Consider the following 24110-nt stretch of genomic DNA (forward strand, 5'->3'; position numbering starts at 1 on the left):
ACGCCCGCCTGGACTGTCGGATGGTTGTTCCGGCTTCTCCGGGTTCAGGCAATAAGAGTTGAACATTTAAAACATATTTAATGTTTGTCTCTGTATCTTCTGCTGACAAGGACGCAGAGAAGACATTCGACAGTTTCAACAGAATGCATATGATTTGGATAGACAGAGTTTGAGGTAGGAAGCATAGAGAGGTTAGGGTCCGATCACATTCATTAGGTCAAAAGATTCAAACGAGAAGACATAGCTATAAGTGAATGTTGTAGAGGACAGAACACTAATATACGTATATATCAGAATGCAACCAAATCAACATAGTGAAGATAATCATGAGGACAAGTTGAAATTGAAGACAAACCAAATGCGAAGACATAGCAAATGTAACGCCATGAGAAAAACACTTCAAACAGAAGAATTTGGTGGTGGCGTTACCAACCCTATAGGACGTATTAGACCCAGACACGGCGCACAATTATCGTGGCGCTCTGAAGTCAAATTCCGTGTTAATGTATTCACACTTAGAATGTAAGTCTTCATTGATTCAAGATATACTTTACTTCGTGTGTTGCACATCGAAGTCATCAACATGCATGAGTGTTAGGATGTGTGCCTGATCACAGGACATTTGAGGATTCCAAGATATTTAGCTCACACCGTAACTTGCAGAACCTTTTCTCATCCAAGGGCTTTGTGAAGATATCTGCCAGTTGGTCTTCAGTGTTGACGTGTATGATATCAATATCTTCCTTCATGACATGATCTCTGAGAAAGTGATGACGAATTTCAATGTGCTTTGTCTTCGAGTGCTGAACTGGGTTGTTGGCAATCTTGATGGCGCTTTCGTTATCGCATTAGAGTGGTACTTGTTTCAGATAGATGCCATAGTCCTTGAGAGTTTGCTTCATCCATAGAAGCTGAGCTCAGCAAGATCCAGCAGCAATGTATTCAGATTCAGCAGTGGAGAGTGATACACAGTTCTGCTTCTTTGAAGACCAACAGACAAGTGATCGTCCCAGAAAGTGACATGTGCCTGATGTAGACTTGCGATCCACCAATCAGCATCCGAGAATCCAACTAGATCAAACTCTGAGCCCTTTTGATACCATAATCCTAATGTTGGGGTGTAAGCCAAATATCGAAGAATTCACTTCACAGCTAAGTGATGCGATTCCTTTGGTTCCGCTTGGAATCGAGCACACATGCAAACACTAAGCATAATATCTGTCCTAGATGCACATAAATAAAGTAAAGAACCAATCATGGAGCAGTATACCTTTTGATCAAACTCTTTACCATTGACGTCAGGACCCAGATGACTCTTGGTTGGCATTGGCGTCGTGTAACCTTTTGCAGTCTTGCATTCCAAACTTCTTCACACAATATTTGAGGTATTTCTCTTGAGATATGAAGATGCCATTTCTTTGTTGACAGATTTGAAGACCAAGGAAAAACTTCAGCTCACCCATCATTGACATTTGATATTGCTCTTGCATCATGTGTCCCAATTCATCACTGTATTTCTGGTTGGTGCAGCCGAAGATAATGTCATCCACGTATATTTGGCACACAAACAGTTCACCATCATATGTCTTCGTAAAGAGTGTGGGATCCAGGGAACCAGGTTTGAAGCCTTTGCTCTTCAGGAAGTCTTTGAGCGTATCATACCAAGCGCAAGGGGCTTGTTTGAGGCCATACGGTGCCTTGTTTAGCTTGTACACCATATCAGGATGTTTTGGATCTTCAAAGCCAGGAGGTTGTGCGACATACACTTCTTCTTCAATCGTGCCGTTGAGAAATGCACTCTTCACATCCATTTGATACAGCAAGATGTTGTGATGGTTAGCATAGGCTAGCAGTATGCGAATAGCTTCAAGCTAGCCACAGGAGCAAATGTTTCATCAAAGTCAATCCCTTCAATTTGAGTGTATCCTTGAGCAACAAGACGAGCCTTATTTCTGACAACTTGACCATGCTCATCTTGTTTGTTGCGATATATCCATTTTGTGCCTATTATGTTGTGCTTGCGGGGGTCAGGACGCTTGACAAGTTCCCAGACATTGTTCAGCTTGAACTGTTGAAGCTCTTCTTGCATAGCTTGAATCCATTCAGGTTCCATGAAGGCTTCAGCAACTTTCTTGGGTTCAGATATTGAGACAAATCCAAAGTGCCCACAGAAATTTGCTAGCTGTGTTGCTCTTGAACAAGTGAGTGGACCAGGCACATTGATGCTGTCAATTATCTTCTCAATCTGTACTTCATTTGCAACTCGAGGATGAACTGGACGAAGATTTTGCTCTTGCTGATCATTGTCATCGTTAGGAGGATTGTCTTTAGGCTGAGCATTGTCTTCAGGTTGATTAGGTGCAGAAATGATAAGTTCCTCTTCAGGCTGTGCATCAGTCGGTATGATTTCTCCAGTTCCCATTAGCTTGATGGATTCACTAGGTGGAACTTCATCTAGCACATTTGGCAGGTGCTCTCTTTGCGAGCCGTTAGTCTCATCGAACCACACATCTACAGGTTCAACCACTTTATAGTGAAAGAGGTTGAAGACTCTGTAGGACTGTGAATCCTTTCCGTAACCAAGCATAAAACCTTCATGTGCTTTCGGTGCAAATTTTGAAGTGTGATGTGGATCCTTGATCCAGCACCTAGCACCAAATACTCTGAAGTAACTGACATTTGGCTTCTTACCAGTGAGGAGTTCATAGGATGTTTTCTTCAGAAGCTTGTGAAGATAAACACGGTTGATGACATGGCATGCAGTATCAATAGCTTCAGGCCAGAACTTTCTTGGTGTCTTGTATTCTTCGAGCATCGTCCGAGCCATCTCAATGAGTGTTCTGTTCTTGCGCTCCATGATGCCATTCTGCTGAGGTGTGTACGGAGCGGAGAACTCATGAGTGATTCCCAATGTATCCAAGTAAAGGTCGAGGCCGGTGTTCTTGAACTCTGTGCCGTTGTCACTCCTGATATGCTTGATCTTGACGCCATAGTTGTTCATGGCACGGTTGGCGAAGCATCTGAAGACATCCCGCACTTCAGTCTTGTAGAGAATTATATGCACCCATGTATATCTTGAATAATCATCAACAATGACGAAGCCATAGAGACAAGCAGTAGTAGTAGTGAGAGTAGAGTAGTGAGTAGGGCCAAATAAGTCCATGTGTAGCAGCTCGAATGGTTGAGATGTCATCATGATTGTCTACGAGGGATGCTTGGCCCTAGTCATCTTTCCAGCTTCGCAGGCACCGCACAAGTGATCCTTCTTGAACTTGACGCACTCGGTGCCTATGACCTGCTTCTTCTTTGCGAGAGTGTGTAAGTTCCTCATGCCAGCATGCCCTAGCCTCCGATGCCAGAGCCAGCACTCTGAAGCTTTTGCAAGAAGGCATATGGCAAGCTGTGGCCCTGCTGAGAAATCTACCATGTACAGATCATCTTTCCGGTCCCTTCAAAGACTAGAGACTTGTCAGATTCCATTAGTACAAGGCAACGATATTTTCCAAATATCACAATCATGTTCAAGTCACAAAGCATTGAGATAGACATTAAGTTCAAACCAAGGGATTCAAAAAGCATCACTTTATCCATGTGTTGATCCTTTGAGATTGCAACTCTACCTAGACTCAATACCTTGCTTTTACCAGTGTCAGCAAATGTGATGTGACTCTTGTCAGATGGACGTAAGCTTGAGTCCATGAGAAGACTTCGATCACCAGTCATATGATTAGTGTATCCGCTGTCCACAATCCGTTATGAAGCATGAGGTGTCATACCCTACAGTACAGTTAGGGGGATAGAGGATTATCAAAGCTCAGATGAAGATTAGGATTGATAGGATGATTGGCAAACGATTCTGGAACAAAATACATAGTGAGACCATTTGGGCATTTGATCTTGCGTCCTACAAGATGTTTTAGGTCCCCAGCAATAGCATCAGACGCCTTTGATTTCCGGCTGGAGACCTTTCCCTGCAAAAGAAATTTAATTCTTCTTAACCACCCACATCTTCAGGGGTGGCTAAGAAGCAATGAGTCTAAGTGCAGCATCTGAGAACTTCGGCTTTGGAGCCTTAACAAATAGCCTTGCAGGAGAAGAATGATACTCATATGAATAAGCAGAAAAGTTCTTAGTTTTATGAACATAGCGGTTTGAAGACACATGCTCATATTCATAAGTCTGAGTATGGTTTTCCTGCAAAACATTGTCGTTAGGGTGACTCAGTTGAGTCCTGTATCAGTATGAAGCCATTGGACCTTATGAAGCCTTTGGTGTGGGATTTGTCTTCTTCCCAGGTGGTGTCATGATGACATTCACGGGAAGATTCTCAAGAGAACTTTTGGGAACCCAGATCTTCTTCATAGGTGGCCCATGCCTGCAGTTAGTACCAAAATATCTGGCAAACACTTCACCATTCTGATTCTTAAACAGTTTATAGTTTGCATCAAAGGATTCATCAATGATAATAGGGTTAGCACAGGTGAAGCCAGATAAGGTGGATGGATCCACTGAAGGTCCCTTTGCAGCAACCCATGTGGTTTTGGGGTACTGCTTAAGCTTCCAGTAGGAGCCATCAACATTCATTTTCCTCTTGAACCCAACACCCTCTTTCCTAGGGTTTTCGGTTCAGAATCTGCTTTTTGAGGACATCGCACAGTGTCTGATGCCCTTTGAGACTTTTGTACATCCCTGTTTCAAGCAATGTCTTCAACCTAGCATTTTCATCAGCAATAGTGGTGGTATCCTCAGCAGAGGGGTTAGTTACCACATCAGCAGTTGAAGATATTGCAACAGTAGCAGCAGTAGAACATTCAGCAACAGAAGTAGCGTTATCACACTGAAAGCATTTTAGACATGGTGGTTCAAATCCTTCCTAAGCGGAACTGATCTGTTGAGCGTGAAGTGACTCATTCTCTTTTTGAAGATCTTCATGAGCCGCTCTCAATTTCTCAAGCTCTTGCTTCCTTTGAAGATAATCATAGGAGAGCTTTTCATGAGTTGTTGAGAGCGTTTCATGACGACTTTCAAGTTCCTGGTACTTAACATGAAGATTTTTTATGTCTTCAATTAAGGACTGAGAACGGGTCATTTCAGCATCCAACAGGTCATCGCTTTTATCTAACAGTTTTTGAGTATGTTCCATAGCTTTCTGTTGTTCAGTTGCAATTTTCGCAACTGTTTTGTAGCAGGGTTTGGATTCACAATCAGAGTCATCTTCACTAGATGTTTGAAAGTAAGCATCGCGTGATTTTACCTTGGCACCACGTGCCATGAAGCAGTAGGTGGGAGCAGAGTCGTCCTTGTCATTAGCTTCAGCGTTGGTAAAGGAGCCATTGTCTTCAGTGTTGAAGATGGACTTGGCAACGTAGGCTGTAGCTAGAGCCAGACTTGCAACGCCAGGGTCAGACTCCTCCTCAGACTCCACCTCCGCCTCCTCAGAAGCAGACACCTCCTCTGAATCCATCTCCTTGCCGACAAAAGCACGAGCCTTGCGAGATGAGCTCTTCTTATGAGATGAAGACTTGGATCAGGACTTGGAAGAAGACTTTGAGGATCTCTTCTTCTTCTTGTCATCAGAATCATATTCTTTGCTCTTCTTCTTCTTGTTGTTCTCATTGTCCCACTGTGGACACTCAGAGATGTAGTGTCCAGGTTTCTTGCACTTGTGACATGTTCTCTTCTTGTAGTCATGAGTGGAAGCTTCATCATTTCTTGAGCTACATCGTGAAGACTTTCTGAACCCTTCTTCTTAGTGAACTTCTGGAACTTCTTCACAAGCATAGCAGGTTCCTTTCCAATGTCTTTAGGATCATCAGAACTGCAGTCAGATTCTTCGTCAGATGAGGAAACAGCTTTTGCCTTCAAAGCACGAGTTCGGCCGTAGTTGGGACCATAGATATCTCTTTTCACAGATAGCTGGAATTGATGTGTGTTGAGCCTCTCAAGTATATCAGACGGATCGAGTGTCTTGAAGTCAGGGCGTTCTTGTTTCATGAGGGCAAGGGTGTCGAACGAGCTGTCAAGTGATCTCAGTAGTGTCTTGACGATTTCATGCTTGGTGATCTCAGTGGCGCCGAGAGCACGAAGCTCATTTCTGATGTCAGTGAGCCGATCAAACGTGAGCTGGACATTCTCATTGTCGTTTCTCTTGAAGCGGTTGAAGAGGTTGCAGAGAACACTGATCCTTTGATCTCTCTCGGTTGAGACGCCTTCGTTGACCCTGGAGAGCCAGTCCCAGACTAGCTTCGCGTTTCCAGAGCACTCACACGCCCATACTGTCCTTTGGTCGGATGACCACAGATGATGTTCTTGGCAGTAGAATCCAGTTGAATGAACTTCTTGACATCAGCAGGGGTGACACCTTCACCAGTCTTGGGAACGCCATTCTTGATGACATACCAGAGGTCGACATCAATTGCTTCAAGATGCATGCGCATCTTATTCTTCCAGTAGGGATATTCAGTTCCGTCAAAGACGGGGCAAGCAGCGGAGACTTTGATTATCCCTGCAGTCGACATAGCTAAAACTCCAGGTGGTTAAACTGAATCACAGAGAACAAGGGAGAACCTTGCTCTGATACCAATTGAAAGTGCTAGTTATCGACTAGAGGGGGGGTGAATAGGCGATTTTTATGAAAGTCTTCAAAACATGAGAGTTTCGAAGACAAACAATAGAAATGAACCTATTGATATGTAGCAGAAGGTAAACTACACTAAGCAACCCATAGTCAAGTATGCAATGAAGTGAAAGCACGAAGACTAATAGCAGCTAGGTAGTAAGGATCAGGATGGAAGATGGTATGAAGCCAAACAACGATAGTAGTCACACAGTGAAGACAAATAGGTAAAGCAAATAGGCAATGACTTCACGAAGACGAACTGTAAGTAAGGAGAGGGAGAGGATAGAACCAGTCACTTGTTGAGGACACATGATTTGTTGGACCAGTTCCAGTTGCTGTGACAACTGTACGTCTGGTTAGGGAGGCTGAGATTCAACTCAGAAGACCGCGTCTTCACCTTATTCCCCTTGAGCTAAGGACACCCAGTCCTCGCCCAATCACTCTGGTAAGTCTTCAAGGTAGACTTCCAAACCTTCACAGACTTCGTTCATCGGTGATCCACAATGACTCTTGGATGCTCAGAACGCGACGCCTAACCGGCTATTCGATTCACAGCCCTCAAGTGTAACAAGTCTTCAGGTCACGCGGACAGAAAGACTTCAGTGATGACTAACACTCTTTGGCTCTCGGTGTTTGGGATTTGTCCTCGCAAGGATTTCTCTCTCTCAAAAGCTTCGGAGGTGGGTTGCTCTCAAACGAAAAAAGTCGTGCACTAACTCTGAGCAGCCACCAATTTATGGTGTAGGGGGTGGGCTATTTATAGCCACTAAGCAACCCGACCTAATTTGTCCGAAATGACCCTGGGTCACTAAGGAACTGTCACGTGTTCCAACGGTCAGATTTCAAACACACGCAGCAACTTTACTTAGGCTACAAGTAAAGCTGACTCATCCAGCTCTGAATAAGATTTCCTCTCATTGTCTTCGCTCGAACACATAGGATTTTGGTTGAGCATCACTTCAGTCACTCTGACTTTCTTCACTCGGACCCCACTTAACAGTACGGTGGTTCCTACGACTCGACAAAGAAGAAAAGGAAACAACGAAACAACTAAGTCTTCGTGCTCCATAGTCTTCACGCAATGCCTTCTCTTGTCATAGTCTTCAATGTGAATATCTTCACATACCACCATTGTCTTGAATGTCTTCATACATTTTTAGGGGTCATCTCCGGTAGGTAAACCGACTCAATGAGGGACTACTACCTGTGTTATCCTGCAATTCTCACAAACACATTAGTCCCTCAACCAGGTTTGTCGACAATACTCCAAAACCAACTAGGGGTGGCACTAGATGCACTTACACTAGTAGTGATGGCATGAATCCATTTGGCAACCAGAACACCAATCATAGCACACGGCCCGTGTTTTTATGGATGTACAACCTCCCCCTGGTTGTGCATGAAGGAAAAATACATACACATGGCTATGCTTATTCAAGGGCCGAGACAACCGGGAAATGATATAAATTTGTATCTCGGGTTACTGGAAGAGGAGCTACATACCTTATGGACAACGCCGGCCAAGACATGGGATGCAAGCAAAGGAGAGTATTTCTACATGAGAGCCGCGCTGATCATGACCGTGCAGGACTATCTCGGTTACGGCTATCTCTCCGGCCAGGTGTACCACGGATATTGCGGATGCACGAGGTGCATGGATGATACAACTTCTCTGCAGCTATCGAAAGATGGCGGGTCTTTGAAAATCATTTACATGGGGCATCGAAGATGGCTCGAGAAGGATGTCCCGTGGAGAAAGCGTGGAGATCTATTCAATGGTAAGGCTGAGAATCGAGGTCCTCCACGTAAGCGTAGCGGTGCAGAAATATATAAGTTATTGAAGAACTGGGAAGAGTGCCCCTCGCGGGGAAAGACGAATAAAAAGGCGCCGGAGCCCCTGCTGATGGTATGGAAGACGAGATCTGTTTTCTGGGACTTGGAATACTGGCCCATACTCGACACGCCTCATAGCCTTGATCAAATGCATATCACAAAAAATATCCTTGAGAGTTTGCTTGGAACATTGATGAACAAGCCAGAGAGGACCAAGGATGGGCCGAAGGCAAGAAAAGACTTGGAATTTTTGAATATCAGGAAAGATCTCCAAATGCCCGGTAAAAGGTCGTCACAGGAGACCGAGACGGAGACAGAGACGGAAGATATGGGCAAAAAAGTACACAAGAAGGAAGAAGAATATTGCCCCCCCCCTCTTGCTTCACCTTAGATCCGAAGTAGGTCGATCAATTGTTCAAGTGTCTTGCCGGAATCAAAGTTAGTTCTAGATACTGTGGGAAGATAAGCAGATATCTCATCACTAAGAAAAAAAGGTTCAGTGGGATGAAGTCTCACGACTGACATGTGATGATGACGCAGTTACTCCCGGTTGCACTTAGAGGGGTTATGGACATACATGTGCATGAGATGCTTACTGACCTATGCCACTTTTTTGATCCTATCTCTCGAAAGTCGATCAGTGTGAAGCAACTCCATAGGCTACAGGAAGAGATCGTTGTCATACTGAATGAGCTAGAGATGTACTTCCCGCCGGCGTTCTTTGATGTCATGGTGCATCTATGTGTCCACATCATGGACGACATCATTGACCGAGGGCCGACATTCCTGCACAACCTGATGCCGTTCGAGAGGCTGAATGGCGACCCTGTTGTTGGTTTGCCCGTCAACAAGCACTGTGGAAAGCTCGAAGGCGAAGGTCACATCAACGGTCATAGGGATGTGATTGTGTTACACTCGGGCCGACAAAATGACCTTGACAGGGCAAACTTAGTAGTGCTACAACACCTAGATGTGCTAGAAGATTTCGTGACAATGCACGAAGAGACCATCGCAAAGAATTACCGTGACCGTGGGGTGCACAGGACGGTCGCTGAAGTTATTAGAGAGCACAACTCCACTTTCTTGCGTTGGTTCAAAGAGCGAGTTCTGGCTAATCCCCCGGAAGAGGGTTGTCCGAACAGAATGCTATATACGCCTTAGCACATGGCCCCTCGACCAACCTCGCGACTTATCAAGCATACGGTATCAACAGATACATGATCTACACGGAGGAGAAAGATATAAACAGTGATGACCAAAACTCAGGGGTGACGATGGAAGCCATGACCGGGAATGTAATTGAAAGATATTACGGAAGGGTCGAAGAGATATGGGAGCTTGGATGATACAACTTCTCTGCAGCTATCGAAAGATGCTGGGTCTTCGAAAATCGTTTACATGGGGCATCGAAGATGGCTCGAGAAGGATGACCCGTGGAGAAACCGTGGAGATCTATTCAATGGTAAGGCTGAGCATCGAGGTCCTCCACGTAAGCGTAGCGGTGTAGAAATATATAAGTTATTGAAGAACTGGGAAGAGTGCCCCTCGCGGGGAAAGACGAATCAAAAGGCGCCAGAGCCCCTGCTGAAGGTATGGAAGACGAGATCTGTTTTCTGGGACTTGGAATACTGGCCCATACTCGACACGCCTCATAGCCTTAATCAAATGCATATCACAAAAAATATCCTTGAGAGTTTTCTTGGAACATTGATGAACATGCGGGAGAGGACCAAGGATGGGCCAAAGGCAAGAAAAGACTTGGAATTTTTGAATATCAGGAAAGATCTCCAAATGCGCGGTAAAAGGTCGTCAGAGGAGAGCGAGACCGAGGCGGAGACGGAAGATAGGGGCAAAAAAGTAAACCAGAAGGAAGAACAATATTGACCCCCCCCCTCTTGCTTCACCTTAGATCCGAAGTAGGTCGATCAATTGTTCAAGTGCATTGCCGGAATCAAAGTTAGTTCTGGATACTGTGGGAAGATAAGCAGATATCTGGTCACTAAGAAAAAAAGGTTCAGTGGGATGAAGTCTCACGACTGTCATGTGATGATGATGTAGTTACTCCCGGTTGCACTTAGAGGAATTATGCACACACATCTGCGTGAGATGCTTACTGACCTATGCCACTTTTTGATGCTATCTCTTGAAAGTCGATCAGTGTGAAGCAACTCCATAGGCTACAGGAAGAGATCGTTGTCATACTGAATGAGCTAGAGATGTACTTCCCGCCGGCGTTCTTTTTATGTCATGGTGCATCTATGTGTCCACATCGTGGACGACATCATCGACCTAGGGACGACATTCCTGCACAACATGATGCCGTTCGAGAGGCTGAATGACGTCACCAAAGGATTCGTTCGTAACATGTCCCGGCCAGATGGAAGCATAGCGCAGGGATATCTGACCAAAGAGTGCATCCCTTTCTGTGAGAGTTATCTAGTAGGCACCGGAGACCCTGTTGTTGGTTTGCCCGTCAACAAGCACTGTGGAAAGCTCAAAGGCGAAGGTCACACCAACGGTCATAGGGATGTGAATGTGTTACACTCGGGCTGACAAAATGACCTTGACAGGGCAAACTTAGTAGTGCTACAACACCTAGATGTGTTAGAAGATTTTGTGACACTGCACAAAGAGACCATCGCAAAGAAGTACCGTGACCGTGGGGTGCACAGGACGGACGCTGAAGTTATTAGAGAGCACAACTCCTCTTTGTTGCGTTGGTTCAAAGAGCGAGTTCTGGCTAATCCCCCGGAAGAGGGTTTTCCGAACGGAATGCTCATATACGCCTTAGCACATGGCCCCTCGACCAACCTCACGACTTATCAAACATACGATATCAACGGATACACGTTCTACACGGAGGAGAAAGATATAAACAGTGATGATCAAAACTCAGTGGTGACGATGGAAGCCATGACCGGGAATGTAATTGAAAGATATTACGGAAGGGTCGAAGAGATATGGGAGCTTGGATGATACAACTTCTCTGCAGCTATCGAAAGATGGCGGGTCTTCGAAAATCGTTTACATGGGGCATCGAAGATGGCTCGAGAAGGATGACCCGTGGAGAAAGCGTGGAGATCTAATCAATGGTAAGGCTGAGCATCGAGGTCCTCCACGTAAGCGTAGCGGTGCAGAAATATATAAGTTATTGAAGAACTGGGAAGAGTGCCCCTCGCGGGGAAAGACGAATAAAAAGGTGCCGGAGCCCCTGCTGAAGGTATGGAAGACGGGATCTGTTTTCTGGGACATGGAATACTGGCCCATACTCGACACGCCTCATAGCCTTGATCAAATGCACCTCACAGAAAATATCCTTGAGAGTTTGCTTGGAACATTGATGAACAAGTCGGAGGGGACCAAGGATGGGCCGAAGGCATGAAAAGACTTGGAACTTTTGAAAATCAGGAAAGATCTCCAAATGCTCGGTAAAAGGTCGTCAGAGGAGACGGAGACGGAGACGGAAGATAGGGGCAAAAAACTAAACACGAAGGTAGAACAATATTGCCCCCCCTCTTGCTTCACCTTAGATCCGAAGTAGGTCGAGCAATTGTTCAAGTGCCTTGCCGGAATCAAAGTTAGTTTTGGATACTGTGGGAAGATAAGTAGATATCTAGTCATTAAGAAAAAAAGGTTCAGTGGGATGAAGTCTCACGACTGTCATGTGATGATGACGCAGTTACTCCCGGTTGTAATTAGAGGGATTATGGACACACATGTGCGTGAGATGCTTACAGACCTATGCCACTTTTTGATGCTATCTCTCGAAAGTCGATCAGTGTGAAGCAACTCCATAGGCTAGAGGAAGAGATCGTTGTCATACTGAATGAGCTAGAGATGTACTTCCCGCCGGCGTTCTTTGATGTCATGGTGCATCTATGTGTCCACATCGTGGACGATATCATCGACCTAGGGCCGACATTCCTGCACAACATGATGCCGTTCGAGAGGCTGAATGGCGTCACCAAAGGATTCGTTCGTAACATGTCCCGCCCAGATGGAAGCATAGCCCAGGGATATCTGACCAAAGAGTGCATCTCTTTCTGTGAGAGTTATCTAGTAGGCACCGGAGACCCTGTTGTTGGTTTGCCCGTCAACAAGCACTGTGGAAATCTCGAAGGCGAAGGTCACACCAACGGTCATAGGGATGTGACTGTGTTACACTCGGGCCGACAAAATGACCTTGACAGGGCAAACCTAGTGGTGCTACAACACCTAGATGTGCTAGAAGATTTCGTGACACTACACAAAGAGACCATCGCAAAGAAGTACCGTGACCGTGGGGTGCACAGGACGGACGCTGAAGTCATTGGAGAGCACAACTCCACTTTCTCGCGTTGGTTCAAAGAGCGAGTTCTGGCTAATCCCCGGAAGAGGGTTGTCCGAACGGAATGCTCATGTATGCCTTAGCACATGGCCCCTCGACCAACCTCGCGACTTATCAAGCATACGATATCAATGGATACACGTTCTACACGGAGGAGAAAGATATAAACAGTGATGACCAAAACTCAGGGGTGACGATGGAAGCCATGACCGGGAATGTAATTAAAGATATTACGGAAGGGTCGAAGAGATATGGGAGCTTGGATGATACAACTTCTCTGCAGCTATCAAAGATGGCTTGTGTTCGAAAATCGTTTACATGGGGCATCGAAGATGGCTCGAGAAGGATGACCCGTGGAGAAAGCGTGGAGATCTATTCAATGGTAAGGGCGAGCATCGAGGTCCTCCACGTAAGCGTAGCGGTGCAGAAATATATAAGTTATTGAAGAACTGGGAGGAGTGCCCCTCGCGGGGAAAGACGAATAAAAAGGCGCCAGAGCCCCTGCTGAAGGTATGGAACGAGTTCTGTTTTCTGGAACTTGGAATACTGGCCCATACTCGACACGCCTCATAGCCTTGATCAAATGCATATCACAAAAAATATCCTTGAGAGTTTTCTTGGAACATTGATGAACATGCCGGAGAGGACCAAGTAAGGGCCGAAGGCAAGAAAAGACCTGGAATTTTTGAATATCAGGAAAGATCTCCAAATGCCCGGTAAAAGGTCGTCAGAGGAGACCGAGACCGAGACGGTGACGGAAGATAGGGGCAAAAAAGTAAACAAGAAGGAAGAACAGTAGTGCCCCCCCTCTTGCTTCACCTTAGACCCGAAGTAGGTCGATCAATTGTTCAAGTGCCTTGCTGGAATCAAAGTTAGTTCTGGATACTGTGGGAAGATAAGCAGATATCTAGTCACTAAGAAAAAAAGGTTCAGTGGGATGAAGTCTCATGACTGTCATGTGATGATGACGCAGTTACTCACGGTTGCACTTAGAGGGATTATGGACACACATGTGCATGAGATGCTTACTGACCTATGCCACTTTTTTGATGCCATCTCTCGAAAGTCGATCAGTGTGAAGCAAGTCCATAGGCTACAGGAAGAGATCGTTGTCATACTGAATGATCTAGAGGTGGACTTCCCGCCGGCGTTCTTTGATGTCATGGTGCATCTATGTGTCCACGTCGTGGACGACATCATCGACCTAGGGCCGACATTCCTGCACAACATGATGTCGTTCGAGAGGCTGAATTGCGTCACCAAAGGATTTGTTCGTAACATGTCCCGGCCAGATGGAAGCATAGCCCAGGGACATCTGACCAAAGAGTGCATCTCTTTCTGTGAGACTTATCTAGTAGGCACCGGAGACCCTGTTGTTGGTTTGCCCGTCAAGAATCACTGTGTCGAAGGCGAAGGTCACACTGTAACACCTCGGATGTAACTTTCCATATTTGTAACTTCAACTCTTGCCATTTTCGGCTATGTGTTTTGATATTCCCTTCGTGGTTGGGTTTTGTTTTTCGTTTTGCATTTTGGTCATGTCATGCATCTCATATCATGTCATCATGTGCATTGCATTTGCATACGTGTTCGTCTCAGGCATCTGAGCATTTTCCCCGTTGTCCGTTTTGCAATCCGGCGCTCCCACCTCCCCCGGGGCACCCCTCTTGTTTTCTTTCGTGAGCGGGTATCAAACGTTCTCGGAATGGACCGAGGCTTGTCAAGTGGCCCTAGTATACCACCGGGAGACCACCGGTCAAGTTTCGTTCCATTTGGAGGTCGTTTGGTACTCCAACGGTTAACCGGGTAACCGCAGATGCCTTCTGTGTGTTGCAGCAAAACCCCCTCTCTAAACCACCCAAAACCCACCAAACTCTCTTCCATGCTCTAGGTCGTTCGATCACGATCGTGTGGGCGAAAACCGCACCTCATTTGGAGCCTCCTAGCTCCCTCTACCTCTATATTTGCATCCCTCCCAAAATATTTCGCAGATGAAACCCTAGCAAAATTCCCCCGCCGCCACCGGACGTGTCCGTCCCGCGCCGGACGGAGCCGCTGCCGCCCGCAGCCAGCCGCCGCCCGACACGTGGCCCCGGCTACCGCGCGCGCCCGCGGCCCGCTGGGTCCGTACGCCGCCCCCGCCGGCCAGTCTCCGCCCACTTCCGCGCGCCGCCGCCCTCGCGCCCTCGCCGCCTCGCCGCCGTCGCCCGCCGGCGCCACGCCGTCGCCGCCCTCACACCCTCGCCGCCTCGCCGCCGCACCACCGCGCCGCCGCAGACGCGCCACCGCGCCGCTCTCGCGCCCTCGCCGCCTCGCCGCCGTCGCCCGCCGGCGCCACGCCGCCGCGCCACCGCACCGCCTCCGCCCGAGCCCGGCGTCCCCCTATTCTCCCCCACCGGCCGCCGTCCCTCTCCCTCCGGCAGAGCTCCGGCTGCCCCGCAAACTCCGGCCGCCGCGCCTTCGAACCCTAGCCCGATCCGATCTGGTCAAACGCCGGAGGTTGACTTTTCTCGTATCCGAAAATTCTTTAAGTCTTTTATCTTCACAGTATATTGACATGTTCATTGCATCATAACTCTATGCATATAGCTCCGATTCGCGCGTGAAATATATCGAATTGTTCGTCTCGTGATGCTCTTCATTTTATTTCATTGCAGTATGTTCATTTGAGTCCATCTTGATGCCCAAATCTCTGATGCAAGAGTGATGCTCCTAGCTCCCTCTACCTATATATTTGCATCCCTCCCGAAATTTTTCGCAGGTGAAACCCTAACAAAATTCCCCCGCCGCCACCGGACGTGCCCGTCCCGCGCCGGACGTGTATGTCCCGCGCCGGACGGAGCCGCCGCCTCCCGCAGCCAGCCGCCGCCCGACACGTGGCCCCGGCTACCGCGCGCCCGCGGCCGCCGGGCCCGTACGCCGCCCCCGCCGGCCCGTCTCCGCCCGCGCCCGCGCGCCGCCGCCCTCGCCGCCTCGCCGCCGTGCCACCGCGCCGCCCTCGCGCCCTCTCCGCCTCGACGCCGTCGCCCGCCGGCGCCACTCCACCGCGCCACCGCGCCGCCTCCGCCCGAGCCCGGCGTCCTCCTCTTCTCCCCCACCGGCCGTCGTCGCTCTCCCTCCGGCCGAGCTCCGGCTGCCCCGCAAACTCCGTCTGCCGCGCCTTCGAACCCTAGCCCGATCCAATCTGGTCAAACGCCGGAGTTTGACTTTTCTCGTATCCCGAAAATTCTCCAAGTCTTTTATCTTCACAGTATATTGACATGTTCATTGCATCATAACTCTCTGCATATAGCTCCGTTTCGCGCGTGTAATATATCGAATTGTTCGTCTCGTGATGCTCTTCATTTTGTCCCATTGCACCATGTTCATTTGAGTCCATCTTGATGCCCAAATCTCTGGTGCAAGTGCTAGTTGATGTTATCTGCTGTTACTTAGCAGAACTTGGAGATTTGTTATTTTTGTTGCATTTAATCTGTGCATCTTATGGGCATGAGCTCTACATGTGTTTTGTTGTATGCCATGCAATCTCTTCAAGGGGGTATGCCATGTATTTTTGTGAACTCTATGGTGACTAGCACAAGCATGCAAACTAGGCTCCGTAATGTTTCTGATTTCAGGGACTTGGTAAATTTACTGAGTCTTTGTCTGCTGTTATTTTGTTGCCATGTAAACTTGATGCTACAGACAGATCCATGCATATTTTGGAGATGTTCAGTAAGGATGTTTTGTATATACTGTTGTAATTGATCCATTCCTGACCTTGTTTACAATTATGGAGTGCCATAGAATGACTCAACCTTGCTCTACTTTTGCTATAAAATACTTCTGGCAGATTCTTAGCATGATATGCAATTTTGCCAAGCTTGTTGTAGTTGTTCCATACATGCTATGTATTTATTCTTGCAATGGATAGCTCCATAAACATGCCATCTTGCTGTAGGTATGCTTGTTTTGTCATGCATTGCCTTGTGGTGAGTGCATCAAGCTCACCAAGATGCCTTCATATTATTGTTTCTGCCATGCTCTGTTTTCTGCTAAGTCTGAAACCTGGTAACGAAACTTGCTATGTTTACATGGTTGCCATCATATCTTCTGGTCCTTTTTGTCTTATGGTCAGTAAGGGATTTTTGTCATATGTATTTAGTAGAATACTGCCATGCCTTGTTTTGCCATGTTAAGTTCCTGTAGAATGTTCAATTCGTGCTCTGAACATTGCTACCTGATGCTGTTTCAGGCATGTCCAGTAATTTCAAGAGTCTGTGAACCTGTTATCTTTTGCACTTTTGCGATGCTTGTTTGAGCTTGTTATGTTGTGATCTAGCCGTAGCTCAGTGTTCATCTTTTGTCAAGCATCTCCTGTATATTATTGTCATATGCGTTGTTCCTATGTTGGGGTGTTGTAGCATTGTTACTTGTTGCATTCTAAGTGCTAGCATGCTGTTAATCGCAGATTCGTGTCATTCTTGTTTTGCTTGCCATTTGCAAACTGTGCATCCGTTTCCGGAGAACTTTATATCGATTTCGACAGAAATCATCTCATCTTTCCAGTGGCACGCTTGGTTTGCCAAGTTACTGCCTTGTTCATCATTTTCCTCCCGGAGCACGCATACGCATCGCATATCATATCTTGCATATCATTCATGTATTGCATCATGTTGCTTGTGCATTTCCCGTGATTGATTGTGGTTCCATTGCTTGTGTTCTTGTCTTGGGTAGAGCCGGGAGACGAGTTCGTGAACGAGGAACCTGTTGAGTACGCTTACGAGGATCAAGTTTTCGACAACTTTGAGAACCTTGCAGGCAAGATGACCATACCCTCGAAATCACTTCTATCTTTGCTTTGCTAGTTGTTCGTTCTGTTGCCATGCTCCGCTACCTACCACTTGCTATACCATGCCTCCCATATTGCCATGTCAGCCTCTAACCATCCTTTTCCTAGCAAACCGTTGTTTGGCTTAGTTACCGCTTTTGCTCAGCCCTTCTTATAGCGTTGCTAGTTGCAGGTGAAGATGAAGTAGGTTCCATGTTGGAACATGGATATTTTGGGATATCACAATATCTCTTATTATATTAATGCACCTATATATTTTGGTAAAGGGTGGAAGGCTCGCCCTTATGCCTGGTGTTTTGTTCCACTCCTGTCGCCCTAGTTTCCGTCATGCCGGTATTATGTTCCTTGAGTTTGCATTCCTTACGCGGTTGGGTGATTTATGGGACCCCCTTGACAGTTCGCCTTGAATAAAACTCCTCCAGCAAGGCCCAACCTTGGTTTTACCATTTGCCAGCTAAGCCTTTTTCCCCCGGGTTTTCTAGAGCCCGAGGGTCATCTTTATTTTAAACCCCCGGGCCAGTGTTCCTCTGAGCGCTGGTCCAAACTAGAGCCCTTTGCAGCGCCACCTTGGGGAAACTCGAGGATTGGTTTCAGTTGTACGGACTGCTCATCCGGTGTGCCCTGAGAACGAGATATGTGCAGCTCCTATCGGGATTTGTCGGCACATTCGGGCGGCTTTGCTGGTCTTGTTTTACCATTGTCGAAATGTCTTGTAGACCGGGATTCCGAGACTGATCGGGTGTTTCCGGGAGAAGGTTTATCCTTCGTTGACCGTGAGAGCTTATGATGGGCTAAGTTGGGACACCCCTGAAGGTATTATTTTTCGAAAGTCGTGCCCGCGGTTATGAGGCAGATGGGAATTTGTTAAAGTCCGGTTGTAGAGAACTCGTCACTTGACTTAATTAAAATACATCAACCGTGTGTGTAGCCGTGATGGTCTCTTCTCGGCGGAGTCCGGGAAGTGAACACGGTTTGAGTTATGAATGGCGTAAGTAGGAGTTCAGGATCACTTCTTGGTCATTATTAGTTGACGACCGTTCCGTTGCTTCTCTTCTCGCGCTCATTTGCGTATGTTAGTCACCATATATGCTTAGTGCCTGCTGCAGCTCCACCTCTTTACACCATGCTTTCCTTTAAGCTTAAATAGTCTTGATCTCGCGTGTGTGAGATTGTTTAGTCCTCGTGACTCACAGATTCTACCGAACAGTTGCAGGTGCCGACGATGCCAGTGCAGTTGATGAGATCGACCTCAAGTGGGAGTTCGATGAGGAACGTGGTCGTTACTATGTGTCTTTTCCTGATGATCAGTAGTGGAGCCCAGTTGGGACGATCGGGGATCTAGCATTTGGGGTTATCTTATTTTCATTTGGATCTTGACCGTACTCGGTCTATGTGTGTATTTTGGATGATGTATGAATTATAGTTATGTATTGTGTGAAGTGGCGATTGTAAGCCAACTCTTTATCCCATTCTTGTTCATTACATGGGATTGTGTGAAGATAACCCTTCTTGCGACAAAACCACAATGTGGTTATGCCTCTAAGTCGTGCCTCGACACGTGGGAGATATACCCGCATCGTGGGCGTTACAAGTTGGTAATCAGAGCCATCCCCGACTTAGGAGCCCCCTGCTTGATCGAATCGCTGGCGTTGTTGAGTCTAGAACAAAAATGTTTTGAGTCTTAGGATTATATATATCGGAGAGTAGGATTCTTTTACTCCTCAGTCCCTTCGTCGCTCTGGTGAAGTCTCCTGACGTAGAAGTTTTGACTCTTCTGTCCTCAAATTTCACTAAATAAATTTTTTTGGATCACGCGGGTATCTTAGAATCATTCCGATGGTTTTGTGACGAGAACATTGTTCTTGGTGCCTCCTGACATTTAGGGGTTGTGGCAGTGTCCCGGGGAGTTGAGCTACGAGGTGTTGTCGTCACAATTTTATCATTGCAGTTCTGGAATACCTGAGTTTCGCCAACATCGAAATCTCTTTTATGCAGTTGTTGGTGAGATCACCTCGACGCCACCCAGTACTGGGGCGGGAGTTCGGGAGTATTGCCATAACTCGTATAACGGATGCTTTTCGAAGGTTGAGGTACACGATTTCCGAAGGTTTCTTGGTTATGTGTTGACGGATGGATACAGCTAGATCTAGGGATTGCTAGTTTGGGTGATATATTTTGTGTCCCCTATATCCCCAACACCAGATTGCATAACCAGAAAGTTTCGGGAGTTTATAAGTGGGAATTCTAGTAGCTCTTAGGATATCTTTCCGACAGACGCATGATATGAGATTGGGGTTCGACGTCTAGTGGTCCGCCTTTCCACGGTTGGTTTTACAGTGGTCTCGTAGTCTCTTAAAGAGTCCTTGGCTATCCCGACTCGGGGACGCTTCGTATGTCATGTGCATAGCCTTGTACATGATGGTGCTGTACGATCGAGCCCATGTGGGCCCCACCACGAAAACTTCGAAGGAAATATCTATCATATGTTTGTTCCGGCTTATTCTGCAAGCCAATACTTTGTTTTGTTTTCAATTGTGGTATTCGAGTTGCTTCAAAATCAAATGTTGATTCCATATCTTTTTCAAGTGGCTTCTCAATTTATGGAAGTGCGATGATTTACTATGAATTCATTCGTTCATCCTCGTTCGAATGTTTATTGTGAAGACTATATGTTGCAATTTCCATCCGTTGATTCTACTTGTCTATTTGTCTATCAAGATGCTAACGGATGTCACCCTCTTCAGGATGGCTCCGCCAACGCGTCAGAATCCGGATCGCAATGAAGGGAGTCAAGCAAACCCTCCTCCACCACCTCCACCTCCGGAGGCATGGCAAGCTATCATGGCAGCCACCAACGCCAATGCTCAGATGATTCTGCAACTCTTGCAAGAACGCACCCAAGGGCAAGGCAATCAAGGTCAAGGCAACAATCAGCCTCACTTCGCTACCCTCAACCAGTTTCTCGCAAATCAGCCCAAGTCTTTCCGCTACTGTGCCGAGGCCACGGATGCCGATGATTGGCTCGTGGACATCAACAAGCATTTTGAATGTAGCAATGTCAGGCCTGAGGACTATGTCAAGGACCATGCTGCTGATTGGTATCAACAATACAAAGATTCCAGAGGAGGTCGTGTGATCACTTGGACTGACTTCTGTCGGGATTTCAAAGCGCACCACATTCCACAAAGTGTTGTTGAGAGCAAGCGTGAGGAGTTCCGCAATCTCAAGCAAGGCAACATGTCTGTGTATCAATTCAACATCCAGTTTTAGAAACTCGCTCGCTTCGCTAAACAAGACGTTCCTGATGAAAAGAGCATGATCTATCACTTCAGAGGTGGCCTTAGAGAGGATCTGCAGTTAGCTCTCGTTCTTGTTGAGCCTACTCAGTTTGATCAATTCTATAACATGGCACTGAAGCAAGAGGCTGCTCAGCTAAAGTGTGAGGCTTCTAAGAAGAGAGTCAGGGACGCAGTTCAGTCTTCTTCTTCCTCACTAGTGGCTGCTATGCAACAGAAGTTCTGGTTGCCTCCTCCTCCTCCGTTTCGTCAGCCTTACCAGTAGAAGAACAAAGGTGGCCATGGATCTTCCCACTCTTCCAACCCTGGCTATCAGAACAAGTCTCAGAATCAAGCTCCAAAGTCGAATGCTCTTTATCATCGTCCACTCTCAGAGGTGACTTGCAACAAGTGTCAGCAGAAAGGTCACTATGCTGACAAGTGCTTCAACCAAAGGCGTCTTCCGCCTCCTCCTCCTGTCAGATCTTCCAGCAATGCAGTGGTCAAGCATAATCCCAAGTCTACAAAGGTGAACATGATGAATGCAGCTCAAGCAGAGGAATCTACTAATGTGATAATGGGTAATCTCTCAGTTAATGATATTCCTGCGAAAGTTCTTTTTGATGCTGGTGCATCGCATTCTTTCATTTCAAGACCTTTTGTGGCTATGCATGATCTGGTTACTGAAGAATTGCCGAGTGTTGATAACCATTGGAATCACCCGCCCAGGAGGGGCCGGGTTACTCATAATGGTCATCATGCGAAGCCCAGCATCAAACTTGAAGACGGCGGGTCAATCATGGGCTTAAGACCCGGAGGTGGCTCAAGGCCTGTAGTGTTAACTGCCGTTAGGGTGAAACTTGTAGTGTAAGGGAAGAATAGTTAAGAGTCCGAGCCGGACACTGTTATGAGACGGCCGGGACTCTGAGGGCCGCTGGGCGTCAACCTCTCTATATAAAGGGACGACCCGGCGGCGGTTCAGGGACGAGAAAAGAGAAGATCGATAACCAGGCAGGACGGTTTAGCTCCTGGTCATCGAAACCCCAATCAATACAACCTCAACTGGACGTAGGCTTTTACCTTCACCGTAAGGGGCCGAACCAGTATAACCCTTGTGTTCCTTGTCCCGATTAACCCCTTTAAGCTTCCTAGCAGCGATGGCTCCACGACTAAGTCCTTGCTCGAGGACATCTGCCGTGACAATTCCACGACAGTTGGCGCCCACCGTGGGGCCAGCGCACGGTGGATTTGAGTTCTTGAAGGGCAGCTTCGAAGGGATCAAGGGATACGCTGTGGGCCGGATGACCAAGAGTCGTCGCGGCAAGCTCTACATCGATGATGCAAATTGGGGCCCCAACGCCGGCTCAATTGAGTACGGGTACCGGGTCCCCTTCGGCGGAGTTCATGTCTTCATTGGCAAGATTGGTGAGCCGGGCCCTGAGCCGGATTTCTACGCTGATCTCATCGAGACGGCTCAGCGTGCACGACCCGCCCGGGCTCTACCTGCCTTGAAGCATGCTTTCCTGGGATGTGTCCATGGAGGACTCTCTGAAGGATCTGGATCTGGTGATGAGACGGCGGCGGGCTCTGACGGTGAGTCGTCTACGGATGAGTCAAACTCGTTGTATCAACTTCAAGATGGCAGGCTCAGGGGTTGTTCCGATGGCGACAGCATTCCGGACCCCTTTGAACCGCCGAGCCGGGTTGGAATCTTCATGGCCGGTGCGCAACCTGTTCAAAACCCCGCCTCCGGGTCAGGAAGCCTGGTGCCTTCGCCGGCTCAGGTACTGATGGATCTCACCGACAAGATGACGGTCCTGTTGACCGCTACGGTGGCTCCGGCGGATCAAGATCGACATGACACGGAGGTGGCACAGTTAAAGTGGGATCTAGCAAAGGCCAAGGAGGATCTGGCGGCGGAGGAGATCAGGATGGCTGCAGAGAGGGCGGCTCTCGATGCCCAGACTCAGCTGATTCAGGCACAGTCCTTCCGGCTCACGATGGATCAAAACGCATCCAATGAGGTCATGAGAAGGAGGCATCAAAAGGCCCAATCCCGGCTCCCTCCGGTTTACGATCCTCGAAACCTCTTCAACACGCCGGGTGCAGGGTCTAGTAACCCGCCAGAGATCATGGTGCCCGGGGCTAGGACACCAATTCAGCCCCAAGTAATGGGACCTCCCCGGGTGAGCCCTGCCCCGCCTCAGTACGTGCCAATACCACCGGGTCATTATGCCAACCCGTTGGAAAACATGGTCGCCGCGGCGGAGCGGCTGGCAGCTCTCCCAATTGATCGTGACTCTCCAACGGCGATTGAAACCCGCCGGGTCAGAGAACTCCTTCAGACGGCTCTGGCGCAGCAAGAGGCATATTTTGATAGCCGGGACAGGATTCATTCAACCCCTCGTCCAGGCCGGAGCCCGAGTTATAGCAGACACATGGTCTCAGCGACCGGCTCAAGTAATGTCCGACACCATGACTTGCCACCTGGCCACGGCCCGGCTCACAACGGAGCCTTTCAGGCAGCAGACCAAGACAGGGCACGGCAAGAGGCGGAGCAGGTGCCTCAGTTGACGGCTTACCAGCCACCCCCGGCTTATCCGACGGCTTCCATCGACGTGGGTATCCCTACGAGGACTGGAGGTGTCCCTTGTCTAGTGCCGGCTCTCCGCAATGAACGTCTGCCCAAGGATTTCAAAGGGCCTAGGAAGGTGCCTAATTACAAGGCTGATTTACAACCCGGAGCCTGGATCGAGAGTTACGAGATGGCCATGGAATTGCTGGAGGTCAGCGAAGCGGCGATGGCCAAGTACTTCACCATGATGTTAGATGGGATTGCCCGCACTTGGTTGAAAGGGCTGCCACCGAATTCTATCGGGTCTTGGGCTGAGCTGAAGGCCCGGTTCATCCAAAACTTCAAAGATACGTGTAGGCAGTCTATGTCAATTGTGTATTTGACTAACTGTAAACAGCAGGAGGGTGAGTCTATGACACATTGGGTTCGTCGGGTCAAAGAGATAATACATTCATCTGATAAGATGGATGCCGGCTCTGCAGTCTTAATGTTGGAGCAGAATTGTCATTTCCTGCCCCTGAAGATGAAACTTGGGCGGCTCAAGCGCGATTGCAATGATATGGGTACGCTGATGGCGGCTCTCGTCAAGCACGCCGACTCTAATGGTACCAAGGACCCCGCGTCAGATGATGAAAGGACAGGGAAGGGAA

The sequence above is a fragment of the Triticum aestivum genome, chromosome 5D (assembly GCF_018294505.1).
Source record: "Triticum aestivum cultivar Chinese Spring chromosome 5D, IWGSC CS RefSeq v2.1, whole genome shotgun sequence".
Classification (NCBI taxonomy): domain Eukaryota; kingdom Viridiplantae; phylum Streptophyta; class Magnoliopsida; order Poales; family Poaceae; genus Triticum; species Triticum aestivum.